The sequence below is a fragment of the Tupaia chinensis genome, unplaced genomic scaffold (genome assembly GCF_000334495.1).
Source record: "Tupaia chinensis unplaced genomic scaffold, TupChi_1.0 Scaffold000396_1, whole genome shotgun sequence".
Classification (NCBI taxonomy): Eukaryota; Metazoa; Chordata; class Mammalia; order Scandentia; family Tupaiidae; genus Tupaia; species Tupaia belangeri.
In genome coordinates this window covers 1478118-1492349 of record NW_006159898.1, presented here as the reverse complement: position 1 = coordinate 1492349, position 14232 = coordinate 1478118, and the positions used below count along the sequence as shown (strand labels likewise).

The 14232-nt window shown below is 39.4% G+C and overlaps 1 pseudogene; it reads left to right on the top strand.

The window, feature by feature from the left end:
* The first annotated feature begins 1683 nt into the window (after positions 1-1683).
* On the top strand, positions 1684-3000 carry LOC102469449 (ATP synthase subunit alpha, mitochondrial pseudogene; annotated as a pseudogene).
* Positions 3001-14232: the final 11232 nt, after the last annotated feature.

Below are 14232 nucleotides of genomic sequence, written 5' to 3'. Positions count from 1 at the left end.
AAAAAAAAATGTTCTTTTGACTTACGGCTGGTAATAGCATTAGTATTTAGGTCTGCACTTTCCAGTATAGTAGACACTAACCACATGTGGCTATTGGCCGCTTGAAATGTGACTAGTTTGAATTAAGAGATCTCATAAATATAAAATACTGGGCCATACATGTAGCACAGTCGTTAAGGGAACCAAATCCCACTTGGCTGACCACAGTTTGAGTCCCAGCTCCTGTGTCTTGACTTACGGTATTCAGTGATCGTACTTGATTCTAAGATGTTCTTCTGCTTTTGAAATTTTGTGAGCAAGGGTGGCTTCTGTAATACTCTTATGTTTTTGCTAATCCTCTGAAGCTTGAGCTAAAATATCTTGGGATTGGGGGACCAGCAGATGCCATAATGGTTATGTCACTGGATTCCCACATGGCTAACCACAGTCCAAGTCCCAGACCTGACAGCTTGAAACACCCTGGGCGCAAGTGCGTGCATACTCAAAATCCTGAGAGGAGAATGGAGGAAAAGGGAATGTGGCATGACCATTCCCAATGAGGAGTGATTTCTCACATCCTGTCTGTCTTTGGCTCTCCCATGAAAGTGTGCACGCTATATCAAAGAAAACTCTAAAAAGAAAGAAAGAAAGAAAGAAAGAAAGAAAGAAAGAAAGAAAGAAAGAAAGAAAGAAAGAAAGAAAGAAAAAAAGAAAGAAAGAAAGAAAGTAAGTCTTGGGGTTGGGTTAATCCACCTGTGGAAATGCTAAGAACTTAGCTCAGATGATATGAAAGAAGGCTGAGAATACTTCTTCAGTGGAAAAGTGTCGGGTCCTAAGTTCCTCTTCTAAAAATGGGAATGCATGAATTAAAAAAGTGCACAAGGGGCAGGCTAGCACCAGATTTTGTATCAGATTGTTGACTTCTCTGTAGGAACAGGCATTAGATTGTACTGGGAGATTTGTGTTTTTAGAACATGTGAAGTGTATACAGAAAATAATTGACATTATGTACTATAGTAATCAAGGGCTCAATGTATATCTCAATGGTAAGAGAAGCATTTTGCTGCTAGACTGAAGGTTCTACTACTATTCCACCTTGAGCAAATCTTCTACTATCTCTCCTTTTCTTAAAAATAGGAAAAACAGGGCCAGCAGATGGTATGGAGGTTAAGGTGGCTGGATCTCTTGTGGCTGACTGTGGTTTGAGTCCCAGAACCATTGGCTTGAATATCACACCAGGCGCATGTACAAGGATACCCCACATCCAGGAGAATGGAAGGGAAGGGATTGTAGCATGGCCATCCTGGTGAGTGATCTCTCTCTCTCTCTCGCTCTCGCTCTCCTGTCAGCACATGTGCCCAATAACAAAAAAAAAAAGAAAGAAAGAAAGAAAAAATAATTGTGCCTGCTCACAAATTTGTTGTGAAGATTGAACGAACTGATACATGTAAAAAACACAGAACTGTGTTTAGCATAGAAGAGTCATTAGCTATTATTATTGTATTATAGCATGGGGGCATTCATTTGGCTAACCTCTCCAAAAAAAAAAAAGAGTATGCTTTAACATAAGGCAAGGAATAGAAGATAATTATTCTGCCGCTTACAGACAGCAATAGCAAGTAGCGAGCACACATAATTCTAAGGAAGCCCAGTCCGTACGGAGTCTGCGGCTGCAGAGGAGCTATCAGAGAAGAGGCTGAAAAGATGCTGTCCGTGTGCGTCGCTGGGGCTGTGGCCGGGGCCCTCCCTCAGTGGGCCAGACTGGTCTCCAAAAATGCTTTGGGATCATCTTTCATTGCAACAAGGAATCTTTATGCCTCCACTACTCGTCTTCAAAAGACTGGCACTGATGAGATGTCCTCTATTCTTTTTTTTTTTTTCGTCCTCTATTCTTGAAAAGTGAATTCTTGGAACTGATACCTCTGTTGACCTTGAAGAGACTGGGCGTGTCCTAAGTATTGGTGATGGTATTGCCCGAGTGCATGGCCTGAGAAATGTTCAGGCAGGAGAAATGGTAGAGTTTTCTTCAGGCTTAAAGGGTATGTCTCTGAACTTGGAACCTGCCAATGTTGGTGTTGTTGTGTTTGGAAATGATAAACTAATTAAGGAAGGAGATACCGTGAAGAGGACTGGAGCCGTTGTGGACGTTCCAGTTGGTGAGGAGCTGTTGGGTGGTGTAGTAGGTGCCCTTGGTAATGCCATTAATGGAAAGGGTCCAATTGGCCTAAAAACCCCTGAAATCATTCCTCAAATCTCTGTGTGAGAACCAATGCAGACTGGCATTAAAGCTGTGGAGAGTTTGGTACCAACTGGTCGTGGCCAGTGTGAGTTGATTATTGGTGACAGACAGACTGGGAAAACCTCAATTGCTATTGACACGATCATTAACCAGAAACGTTTCAATGATGGAACTGATGAAAAGAAAAAGCTGTACTGTATTTATGTTGCTATTGGTCAAAAGAGACCCACTGTTGCACAGTTGGTGAAGAGACTTACAGATGCAGGTGCCATGAAATACACCATTGTGGTGTCAACTACAGCTTCTGATGCTGCCCCACTTCAATACCTGGCTCCTTATTCTGGCTGTTCTATGGGAGAGGGTTTTAGAGACGATGGCAAACATGCTTTGATCATCTATGACGACTTATCCAAACAGGCTGTTGCTTATCGTCAGATGTCTCTTTTGGTCCGCCGATCCCCTGGTCGAGAGGCTTACACTGGCGATGTGTTCTACTTACACTCCCGGCTGCTGGAGAGAGCAGTCGAGATGAACGATTCTTTGGCGGTGGCTCCCTGATGGCTTTACCTGTCATTGAAGCACAGGCTGGTGATGTGTCTGCATACATTCCCAGCAATGTGATTTCCATCACTGACGGACAGATCTTGGAAGCAGAATTGTTCTATAAAGGTATCCGGCCTGCCATTAATGTTGATTTGTCTGTGTCCCGTGTCGGATCTGCTGCCCAAACCAGGGCTATGAAACAGGTGGCAGGTACCATGAAGTTGGCTATTGGAAATTAGAGTAAGCTTAAGGACATTCAAATTTAGTATTTATTTATTTATTTATCCTAAATGCTAGACAAGTTAAAAAGTATCTTTGGTCAGATCACTCCAAGGGGCTAACTCCCAACTGACCACATGTGTACATGACAGAATTTTCATGTGTTATTTCAGTTAGAGTATTAGACAATCCTATTTCAGATGTCCCTAGGACATTGATGACTGGGCATTGATGGGGCTAAAGGGCCCATTCCTGGATGGTGCAAGGGAGCCATGGTAGGAATTATGAGCAGCTGGGACATTTCTAGTGCTCTGTGGTCTCACATGAATAAAAAGCAGCATCCCAAAGCGTGTTAAATCCATGAGGGTTACCAGAAGGAAGACAAAATATGAGCCACTACTGTCTGTACATTTGAGGTGTGTTTCTTATTTGACTTCACCTCCAAAAGGGAACATATAACTGATTAAAATAAAAATAGGTAGGCCCAGCCATGCTGGTGCATGAGTGCAGTGCTGGACCATGCTGGGAGCCATATGGAGTTCAGTTCCAGGAGCACCTCTCCATGCCCAGTGTGCACCGCATACCCATGATCTTGGCTGGCTGGGGGTGAGGCGAGGTTGTGGTGTGAGACCCTACTGAGACTGCCTGTTTCTCTCTCAAGAAAGAAATACACTTAAAAAAAAGAAAAAGAAAAAAAGAAAAAAAAAGAAATGGCACAGTGGTTAAGGTGTTGTACTCCCATATGGCTGGCCTTGGCTCTAGTCCCAGACCTGGCAACTTGAAAATCACACCAGTATCGTGTGCAGACATGCCCCAAATTCCAAAAGGAGAATAGAGGAGAAGGGATTGTGTCTTGGCCATCCCCCCGGGGCATGATTTTTCACTTCTCTCTCTCTCTCCCCTTTGCACCATCTCTCTCTTCCTCTGACAAGTGCATGCACCCTGTGACAAAAACCTAAATTAAAAAAAGAGAGAGGGAGAGACAAGAAAAACACACTGGTTACATGTGCATGTGTATGCCCAAAATCCTGAGAGAAGAATGGAAGAAACAGGATTGTGATGTGGTCCTCTCCCCTAAGGGGGTTCTTTCTCACTTTCCCCCCTCTCCCTTTCTCTCTCTCTCACCAGTGACAACATGCACCCAACAACAAACTAAAAAATAAAAATAAAAATAAATTAAAATACTGATGTCAGATAAGAGTGTAGGACAACTATAAAATATTGGAGGAAATGTTTTAATCCATTTTGAGTTGATTTTCCTATTTGGTAAGACCAGCATCATTTATAGAAGAGACTTATCTTTTCCCCATTGGATGTTCTTGGAAACTTTATCAAAAATCAACTGGCTTTGTGTACATGGATTTATTTCTAGGCTCTTTAGTCTTCCATTGGCCTATTTTTTTTTTCTTGTTTTTACCACACTGTTTGGGTTATTAGAACTTACATTTTGAAATACAGTACAGCAATACATCCAGCTTCATTATTGTTCAGGATTGCTTTGGTTATTCAGGGTCTTTTGTGATTCCATACAAATTTTATGATCGTTTTTTTCAGTTCTGTGATGAATGCCATTGGTATTTCAATAGGTATTGCATTGAATCATAGATTGTAACAATAACATTTAACAGTATTGACATTTTAACAATATTGATCCTTCCAACCCATGAATAAGGGATGTCTTTTCATTTTGTGTGTCTGTGTGTCTTCTTCACCTTCTTTCATCAGTGTTTTACAGTTTCATTGCAGAGGTCCCTCATCTCCTTGGTTAAATTTATGCCTAGGTATTTTATATTCTTAGCAGTTATAATAAATGAGAGGAACCAGCTGTTAGCATAATGGCTATGTTGCTGGACTCTCACGTAGTCAACCACGGTTCGAGTCCCGGACCCGGTGGCTTAAAACTCACGCCAGGCGCGTGTGCGTGCTTGCCCAAGATTCCAAGAGGAGAATGGAGGAGAAAGGATTGCGGCGTGACCATCCCCCCAGGGAGTGATTTCTCGCTTTCTGTCTCTATGTTTCTCTCTGTCTGTCTGGCAAGCGCACGCGCCCTATAGCGAAAACCTCTCCAAAAAAAATAAATAAATAAAAAATAAAATTAAAAAATGAGATTGTTTTGCTCATTTCTTTTTCAACTAGTTCATATGGGTGTATAAAAATGCTACTGGTTCTGATGATGATTTTGCATCCTGAAATGTTATTTAATTCATTTATTAACTCTAACATTTTTCGTGGGGGCAAGAGTTTAAAAATCTAAAAGAGCTTCTCTCAAGTTTTTTTTTTTTTTACAAGTGACATTAAGTCTATTTCACTTTAAAGGAACAGAAACTAGAAACCATAAATGATACAATTTGTGTATTGTATCATGCCATTTGAGTACTTTTTTCTTAATATCTGAAAGAAAGTATCAGTAGACTCATCTTCAAGGAAAACCCATGCATGAATGAACATGGACATATTTTAAGGCAAGATAAAATGTTTAAAAGTTTTTAAAAAATATTTCATTTAATTTTCATTTATTGTGATTATTTTTTTCCTCCCAATTGACCAGAGAGAGAGAGAGGAAAGGGGAAGTGAGAAAGCAAGCCGCCAGGTCTGGGACTTGACCCATGGTCAGCCATGTGGGAGTCCAGCACCCTAACCACCATGCCACCTGCCAGCCCTGTTTAAGATGTTTTTAAATAATTTCCCAATCTTAATTCCCTTTTTGATGTGACCCCAACAAGAAAGGGTCATCTCCATGTCCTGATTGCACAGAATGAGATGGCTGTTATCAATTTTTATGAAATTTGGAACCAAATGTATGCACGCAATTGCTTTATGAGATTCTATTATTTTATGTCTAGGAAAAAATAAATTATATCACATTACTAGACATAGTTTGTAGTACCTAGGAAATCATATAAAGGCGGTGAGAATGTAACACGTAACTGATGAAATAGCCTGCTAGAGGCCAACCCTGTAGGGCAGACCAGGACCCCAGGGGAGTTCTTTCTCTCTTTCCATCTCTATTGTGTGTGTATGTCCTCTCCCATTAAAAAAGAAACAAAAGAGGACCAGCGGGTGGTCAAGGTGCTGCACTCCAATGAGGCCAACCACAATATGAATTCCAGACTTGGTGGCTTGAAACTCACGCTGGGCTGGGCATGTGTGCATGTGTGCTCAAAAATCTTGAGAGGAGAATGGAGGAGATGGGATTGCTGAGTGGACATCCTCCCTGGGGGAGTGATTTCACACTTTCTGTGTCTCTGTCTGTCTCTCTCTGTCTCTCCAGTGAGTACAAATGCCCTCTAGCAAAAATCCCTTAAAGAAAAAAAAGAAAAAAGAAACCTCTGAAAGCACCAATAAACCATAAATTTTGAAACAGCCTTAAATAGCTAAATAGGAGGGCAAGCAGATACAGTGGTTAGAATGCTGGGCTCCCACATGGCCTACCAAGGTTCGAGTCTCAGACCTGGAGGCTTGAAAATCACGCTAGTCATGTGTACCTGTGTGCCCAAACTCCCAGAAGGAAAACAAAGAAGGGATAGCAGGAGGGCCATCTCCACTGCGGTTGGGAGGGAGGGATTCTCACTTTCCTTCTCACCATCTCTGTCTCTCTCACCAGTGAGTGCACTTGCCCTATGGCTAAACACCTTAGAAAATAAATAAAAACAACAACAAGTGAAAACAAATAGCTAAATAGAATTTACTTGGAATGTGGGGTGTGTTTTTTTTTCTTTTTTTGCATTTAACTTATATTACTTAATAATATTTCATATAATAGGGACCAGCAGATCGTGTAATGGTTATGTTGCTGGACTCCCATGTAGTCAACCATGATTTGAGTCTTAGATCTGGCAGCTTAAACTCATCCTAGGTGTGCATGCATGTGTGCCAGAAATCCAAAGAGGAAAATGAAGGAATTATGGCAGAGCCATCCCCTCAGGGGGTGATTTATCACTTTCTATTCCTCTATGCCTTCAGTGAGCACACATGCCCTATAGCAAAATTCTCTCTCTAATACTATTACTACTACTAATAATAATAATTCATGTAATAAAATATCTCAATAATATTACAGACCAGTTTTACCTTTTTTTTTTTTTTTTGGATAGGTTTTTGCTACAGGGTGCATGTGCTTATCAGACAGACAGAGAGACAGAAAGCGAGAAATCATCCTTCAGGTGGGATGGCCTTGCTGCACTCCCTTCTCCTCCATTCTCCTCAGGATCTTGGGCATGCATGCACACACACCTGACATGAGTTTAAGCCACCGGCCCCGGGACTCGAACTGCGGTCAACCACATGGGAGTTCAGCAATATAGCCATTATGCTAACTGCTGATCCCAGTGCAGTTTTATCTTAAACCCAAATTTTAGTGATACTCTGTAGGCATTAGTGAACATAAAATTATTTGCTATAAACTGAACTTATGACTTCTAGCACAAATTTATACTATTATCAAAGTTCATCAAGATTTTATCAAGGATGTAGTACTGAGAGTTTCTTTCTTTGTTACTACAATTTATATTATTTAACTGTTATTTTTTCAAATACCTAATGAATGTGCTAATCTGTAGCAACAGAGTCCAATATTACTAAGAAAAGGCAGAGTTAAAATAGTACTTACCTTTTCATCTCTCTTTAATGTACCAACACATTTTAGAAACTAAGTATAAAAACAAGCAATATTGTCCAGTATTCAAAATCAGGAGTTTTTACATTAATGTTATCAAGTAATCTTTATTACTTTAATGCGGATAAGCTTAGTTTTTCATAGATCACTCTTCTTCTATGAGGCATAACAAGACAATTTTTCAATCCCAGTAACAAATGAGTAAGAGAAACATTTTATGTTAAGGGAAAAATGGAATTGTACTTTATTTAATAAAATATGAACAGAAAGTAAAGTCCTATCATAACTCAGCTGTGTCTCATTGAAAAGCATCTTCCTTATCTCTTTTACTTTGTATGGCCAGAAACAGTGATATATTTGACGTTTCAGCAGAATGATTGACGAAAGCTTTAAATAAAATTCTGTACCTTTTCTCATTAGTTTTATGTGAAAAATTATGCCTTAAAAATTAAACTAAAATTCCTCTCTCTCATTAGAAATCCCAAAAGGATATAAGGCATATTATGAAGTTCTGTAACAATAATTAATTATAACACTTAATCTACACTCTTAATGGTAACTTTTTAAGTGGGCCTCTTTTTCTTTTCCCCAACAACCAAAGGTGTGCTATTATTAATTAATTCATATCTCTCCTCATTTATAATAAACATGGGAATAAGCTACTTTGCCTAGACTAAATAGAAATCATTATTTATTTAAAAATATGTATCAAATACTAATTTGCCTGGCCTTATGTAGATTCTGTAGATACAGCAGTACAGAAATAAAATAACCTTCCTGGAGCTTTTAGGGAGACAATAATAAATTAACAAGTTTTTCAGCTAGTGACAAGGGCTATGGAAAAATATTCAAACAAGGAAAGGAGATTGGAAATGAGATTATGTTGAAATACAGAAAGCAGTTTGTAATTTTAAACTGGATGGTCAAGACAGGCCTCACTTGGACCAGCAGATGGCGTGGTGGTTAAGTTACTGGATACTCCCACATGACCGGCCATGGTTTGAGTCCTGGACCTGGTAGCTTGCTTTCTCACTTTCCTTCTCTCTGTGTGTCTGTCTTTCTCTAGTCAAATGGAAATGATTGAATGAATAAATAACATTAAATAAATAATTCTTTTTTTTAAAAAAAAAGGTATCATTCAAAAGATAATTTGTAGGGCTTGCAGGCTTAAGATTTAAGCTTTTATTCTAAGTTAAAAGGGAATTCTTTGGAAGTTTGAAAAGGAAATAGCGTGATATAATTGACCCTCTAAGAGGATGCCTTGTTGCTTGGCACCAGTAGGTGGTGTGGTAATTAACATGCTGGACTCCCACATGGCCACAGTTCAAGTCCTGGGCTTGATGGCTTGTTTTCTCACTTTCCCTCTCTCTCTCTGTACCTTTCTCTCTCTCTGGTCAAATTAAAGATAATAATGATAATAAAAATAAATAAAATAAAGAATAATTTTTAAAAAAACAAGTGGATCCCTTGTTGCTGTGTGGAACTTAGATGAGAGGCAAGGAAAGGCAGGATGCAGGGACCCAGGTGTGTAGAGGTAAGTCAGTCCTACCCTCAGGAATACTCCAGTTGAAGAGCTACTTAATTTTGTAGCCTCCAAAAGTTATGAATGTTATTCACTGACAACAGCTATTCATTGACAACAAACAACTAACTTCTGTATACCTACTAGAATTAAAAGAAATCTCGGGGGGGCCAGCAGGTGGTGTGGTGGTTAAGGGCACTGGACTCACATACGGCCTACTATGATTCAAGTCCTGGACCTGGCAGCTTGCTTTCTCACTCCCTTCCCCTCACTCTGTCCCTCTCTGGTCAAATTTAAATAAATAAATAAAGTTAAATAAAATACTTCTAAAAAAAAAAAAAGAAAAGAAAAGAAATCTAGGATCCCAAACATGGTACCATATACGATGAGGATTATTATACTACCCAGAGTAATAGAATGTTCCAAAAAACAAGGACTGAATGTAGGTTACTCCCAAGTGGCAATAGACACTCATAAGGCAAATTATACTTCATTGTAAGTAACAAATGTTCAGGGTGCTAATACTCTTCCAGACCAATTCACATTCTTTTTTTTTTTCTTGGAGAGGTTTTTGCTACAGGGCACGTGCGCTTGCCAGACAGACAGAGAGAGACATAGAGACAGAAAGCGAGAAATTGCCCCCCAAGTGGGGATGGTCACGCTGCAATCCCTTCTCCTCCATTCTCTTGGGATCTTGGGCACGCACGCACAAGCGCCCGGCGTGAGTTTTAAGCCACCGGGTCCAGGATGCGAACCGCGGTTGACTATGTGGGAGTCCAGTGACATAGCCATTATGCTAACTGCTGGTTCCTCACATTCTGAACATTTATATAAACATAAAAATGAGGTCCAATAGTCTCCTTCCAGACGAGTAGTATCCAAGAGTCTCATACTTAGAACATGCGTTTCTGTTAAATAGTTATTGTCATATTCCATAATTTTATCTCAGGAATTATTATTTCTTTTTTCTGAATACATCTTTCCCATTATAAGTATCCAGTTACTGCAAAATAAACTCCCACTGCCATTGGTGAAAAACTCTAGAATCAGTTTTGATCATTGGCAAGCCATGATTCTTCCAGAAGCACTTTTTTGACATTGGTACTTTACAGTAACAGATCCACAATTACAGATATGTAACTTAGGTTTGTATACCGTAAGTAGTTAGTCCCTGTTTATGTATCTTAGTTTGATACTTAATAACATTAGTTGCTTTATTAAGTGATCTGCCTGATGAAATGCTGTTTTAGGGTAAGTCATCCCAGATTACCATAGGACATGCTGCTAACATGTCCTTGTTTGTTTATTTGTTTGTTTGTTTTGGCCCCAAGGAGTTCATATGTCACTTTAAGAGGCTCACTGGCTCACTTCTACTTTGTTAAAAGCCTTATATCTTATATTTCTGTTTCTACAATAAAGATTTACATTACAGCAGTTGATATGCAACAAAGTATATATTAAACAAACTGCACATTTGATGTTTTATGCAAATGTCAAAGTAGAACTGTCATTTAAACAGTTCATAACAATAACAATACATGCCAAGTTGTACATATTTTTAAGATTTATGTTCCACTACAAAGCCAGTAATCCTCAAAAAGCCATGGACTATCAAAATGCTCCTAGTAATTGAAACATATGTAGCCTTTTTGCTATGTAGTAACAGTTGCCACTTAATATTTTCCAGCATCTAATTTTCTTTCTTCTGAGATAGATCTCCTGACACAAGTTACAGAATTCTTATCATCTTTTAAAACTGACAAGTAAGGGGACAGCTGATGGGTCAGCGGTAAAGCTCTGCTCAGGCCTGAGGCCTACCTTTATACAGGAGGTGTGTGTGCTTGCATTTGGAATCCTCGCTGGCTGAGGCTGGGCTGGGCAATGGAGTGAAGAACCTATTGAGGTTGTTGTCTCTCTCTCCCCCCATCTCAGCCTCTCTTGTTCATGTCTGTCTCTCCACCTCTTTCTCTCTCATCCTCTCTTGTTCATGAAGTAATAAATAAATCAACTTTTTTAAGCAAAAAAAAAAGGCAAAAGAACAAAATAAACAAAACTCTCAACAAACTAGGAAGAGAAGGAAAATATCTCAGGATAATAAAGACCATCTAGAAAAGCCCACAGCTAGCATCATACTCAGGGATGGAGATTGAAAGCTTTTCCTTTAAGATTGGGAGAAAAGCAAGGATATCCCTCTTGCTACTTAATCCAACATACTACTAGAAGTCCTAGAAAGCAATGTGGTGAGCCAGCATGTGACATGGTGGTTAAGGCACTGGACTTCCACATGGCTGACTGTTGTTCATGTCCCAGATCTGGTGTCTTGCTTTCTCACTTCCTTCTCTGTCTCTCTGCCTCCCTCTGGTGAGTGCATGGCCCTGTAGCAAATTAAAAATTAGTAATTATGATAAAAATATTAATAATTTTTTTAAAGAGAGATTTTTGCCATAGCATGTGTTTGTCAGAGAAAGAGAGAGAGACAGAAAACAAGAAATCATTCCCCGGGGAGGATGGCTATGCCACAATCCTTTCTCCTCCATTTTCCTCTTGGGTTTTTGGACAGGCATGTACACACACCCGGCATGTGTTTTAAGCCACCGTGTCTGGGACTTGAATCACGGCCGATTACATGGAAGTCCATGACGTAACCATTACACCATCTGCTGATCCCACGTAAGTAATTCTTTTACTTTTTTTTTTAAAAAGGCAATTCAGTAAGAAAAGGAAATTAAAAAGTATCCAAATCAATAAGATAGAAGTAAAATATTTCTCTATTTGAGACAACATGATCTTACATATAGACTACTCTAGGAAGCACCATTAAAAACAACAAAGTGTTAGAATAAGCAAATACAGTAAAGTTGCAGGGTTAAAAAAAGAAGAAAATAATTTGCACTTCTAAATACTAAGAACCAACTATTCTGCTTTTTATTCCCCCAGCCTATGGTGCAAAGTACTTAAACTGAGACAACTAATTTGTAGTGAGATTAAAAAATGTCACTTTTTGGATTCCACATTCATTCACTCAAAATATTTTTGACCATTTATTATGTGTCAGGATCTATTTTAAGACACTAGAAATGTTTTTATAAATACAGTACATAAATATCCCTGCCCTCATTGAACTCACATAGTAAAGAAAGACAGACATTATAAATAAAAAATGTAAAGTTGTACAGAATGGAAGGAAATACCATATGTCTTGGATTGAACCTAAAATACTCCATAAAAAGAAACAAATGGTGGGAACCAGCAGTTAGCGTAATGGCTATGTCTCTGGATTCCCACGTAGTCGACCGCGGTTCACGTCCCAGACCCGGTGGCTTATAACTCACGCCGGGCGTGTGTGCATGCGTGCCCAAGATCCAGAGAGGAGAATGGAGGAGAAGGGATTGTGGCGTGGCCATCCCCCCTGGGGGGGATTTCTCGCTTTCTGTCTCTATGTCTCTCTCTGTCTGTCTGGCAAGTGCATGCGCCCTATAGTGAAAAACCTCTCCAAAAAAAAAAAAAAAACCAAATGGTGTGTGTATACATTAAATAAATCTGGTAAAATATTGATAATTATTGAAGTTTGGTGATGGGAACAGAGGGGGTTATCATACCACATGCACAGTTGTTTACATGTAATACATGCTTTGTAGAAAATTACAGCAGAATAGATGAATAAGGAGGACTTGGAGAAAATTCTAGAGCGGTTAGGGAAGACCTGAAAGGGGACATCTGAGCAAAGATCATGTATCAATAGATGGGGGCATATATTTACCCACTGTATCCAAATGTACTGCCATGAGGTCTTTCCATTTCCTATAACTGATCTGATCTTTCTTATTACCCCTACCCTTTTGGGAAGTAAGAAAAGAGAAACAAATTTAATCCAACTCAGGGAAAGCTTGGTCGACTCTACTTGTTACCTCGAAGGTGTAGGACAGGACAAACTGACAAGGCAACTTGGAGACCCAACTTCTGTTATCTGCAGTGAACACAGCCTTGTCGGTTAGTTATAAGATGGCTAAAGCACCAATATTTTCTGAGCGTGCAAGTCTGCTCATTTTCATGCCTACCCTATGTTTGTCGCTCCCATATTTCCACAATTGCACAACTTCCCTCCTGCGGCCCCACCCCACTATGGCCCTTAATGGCTCCCAGTCTTGTCCTCGAGGAAACACCACCTTGACCACAGGTTACTCCACCCCTAGTCACCAGTTACTTCTATTTCTTATTTTTTCTTACTATAATATAATTATCACTGAGAAGAATTTCACCTTGACCACAGGTTACTCCACCCCTAGTCACCAGTTACTTCTATTTCTTATTTTTTCTTACTATAATTATCACTGGGAAGAATTTCTTGTTCACTCATCGGGAGCAGGGCTGACCAGAGTAATGTCAGTTACAGCCTGTCCTTTTGTGTCAAACGCCAATTGTGGTTTTATATTATCCTATTCTTATCATTATAAGAATGTAAACATTTTGCAGTTGCCCAATTCTTATCTGTTGTCCACAAGGTCTTGGTAACCCTACACTTTTTCCAGAATTCAAGGACTTCAAACTTTTTTACTTTTTATACTGACACTAATACAATTCCATTCTTCAACGTAAATTATTTACCCTCCGATCAATTCTCTTCAATGTCAAGAACTTGAATACAACTTCCCACTATCTCCAGCAAAAGCAGAATTAACCTCTTTCCTTTTTCTGCCTCATTGAATCTTCACGGAAAATCCTAAGTTAGTATTTTTTTAAGCTTACATCACAATTCAATGTGTTGTGAATAGTGTATTATAAATAAATGTAATCGTAGTGGATAGAACACATCAAAATGCACTGTAAATAATAAGGGTAAGCTTTCTGGGTGTGCGAGACTTGTTTCAGTGTAACAAACACTGAATGTTATACATACCTATGAACTGGGTGGTAATACAATGTGCTTCCTATCGTCACCAGCCACCAGCGGTGGTTTGAAAGCCCCCTAGCCATCAGGCCTAGTGTTTCATACGAGCAAAAGGAGTTTGCAAAACCTTTTCACCCCCCAGCTGTGTGAGATAATTCTCTTGCTAGAGAGGTCAGGAAAGCCAGTTTTCTGGCTTTTTGCCTATTCTAGGAACCAACAGAAAAGAG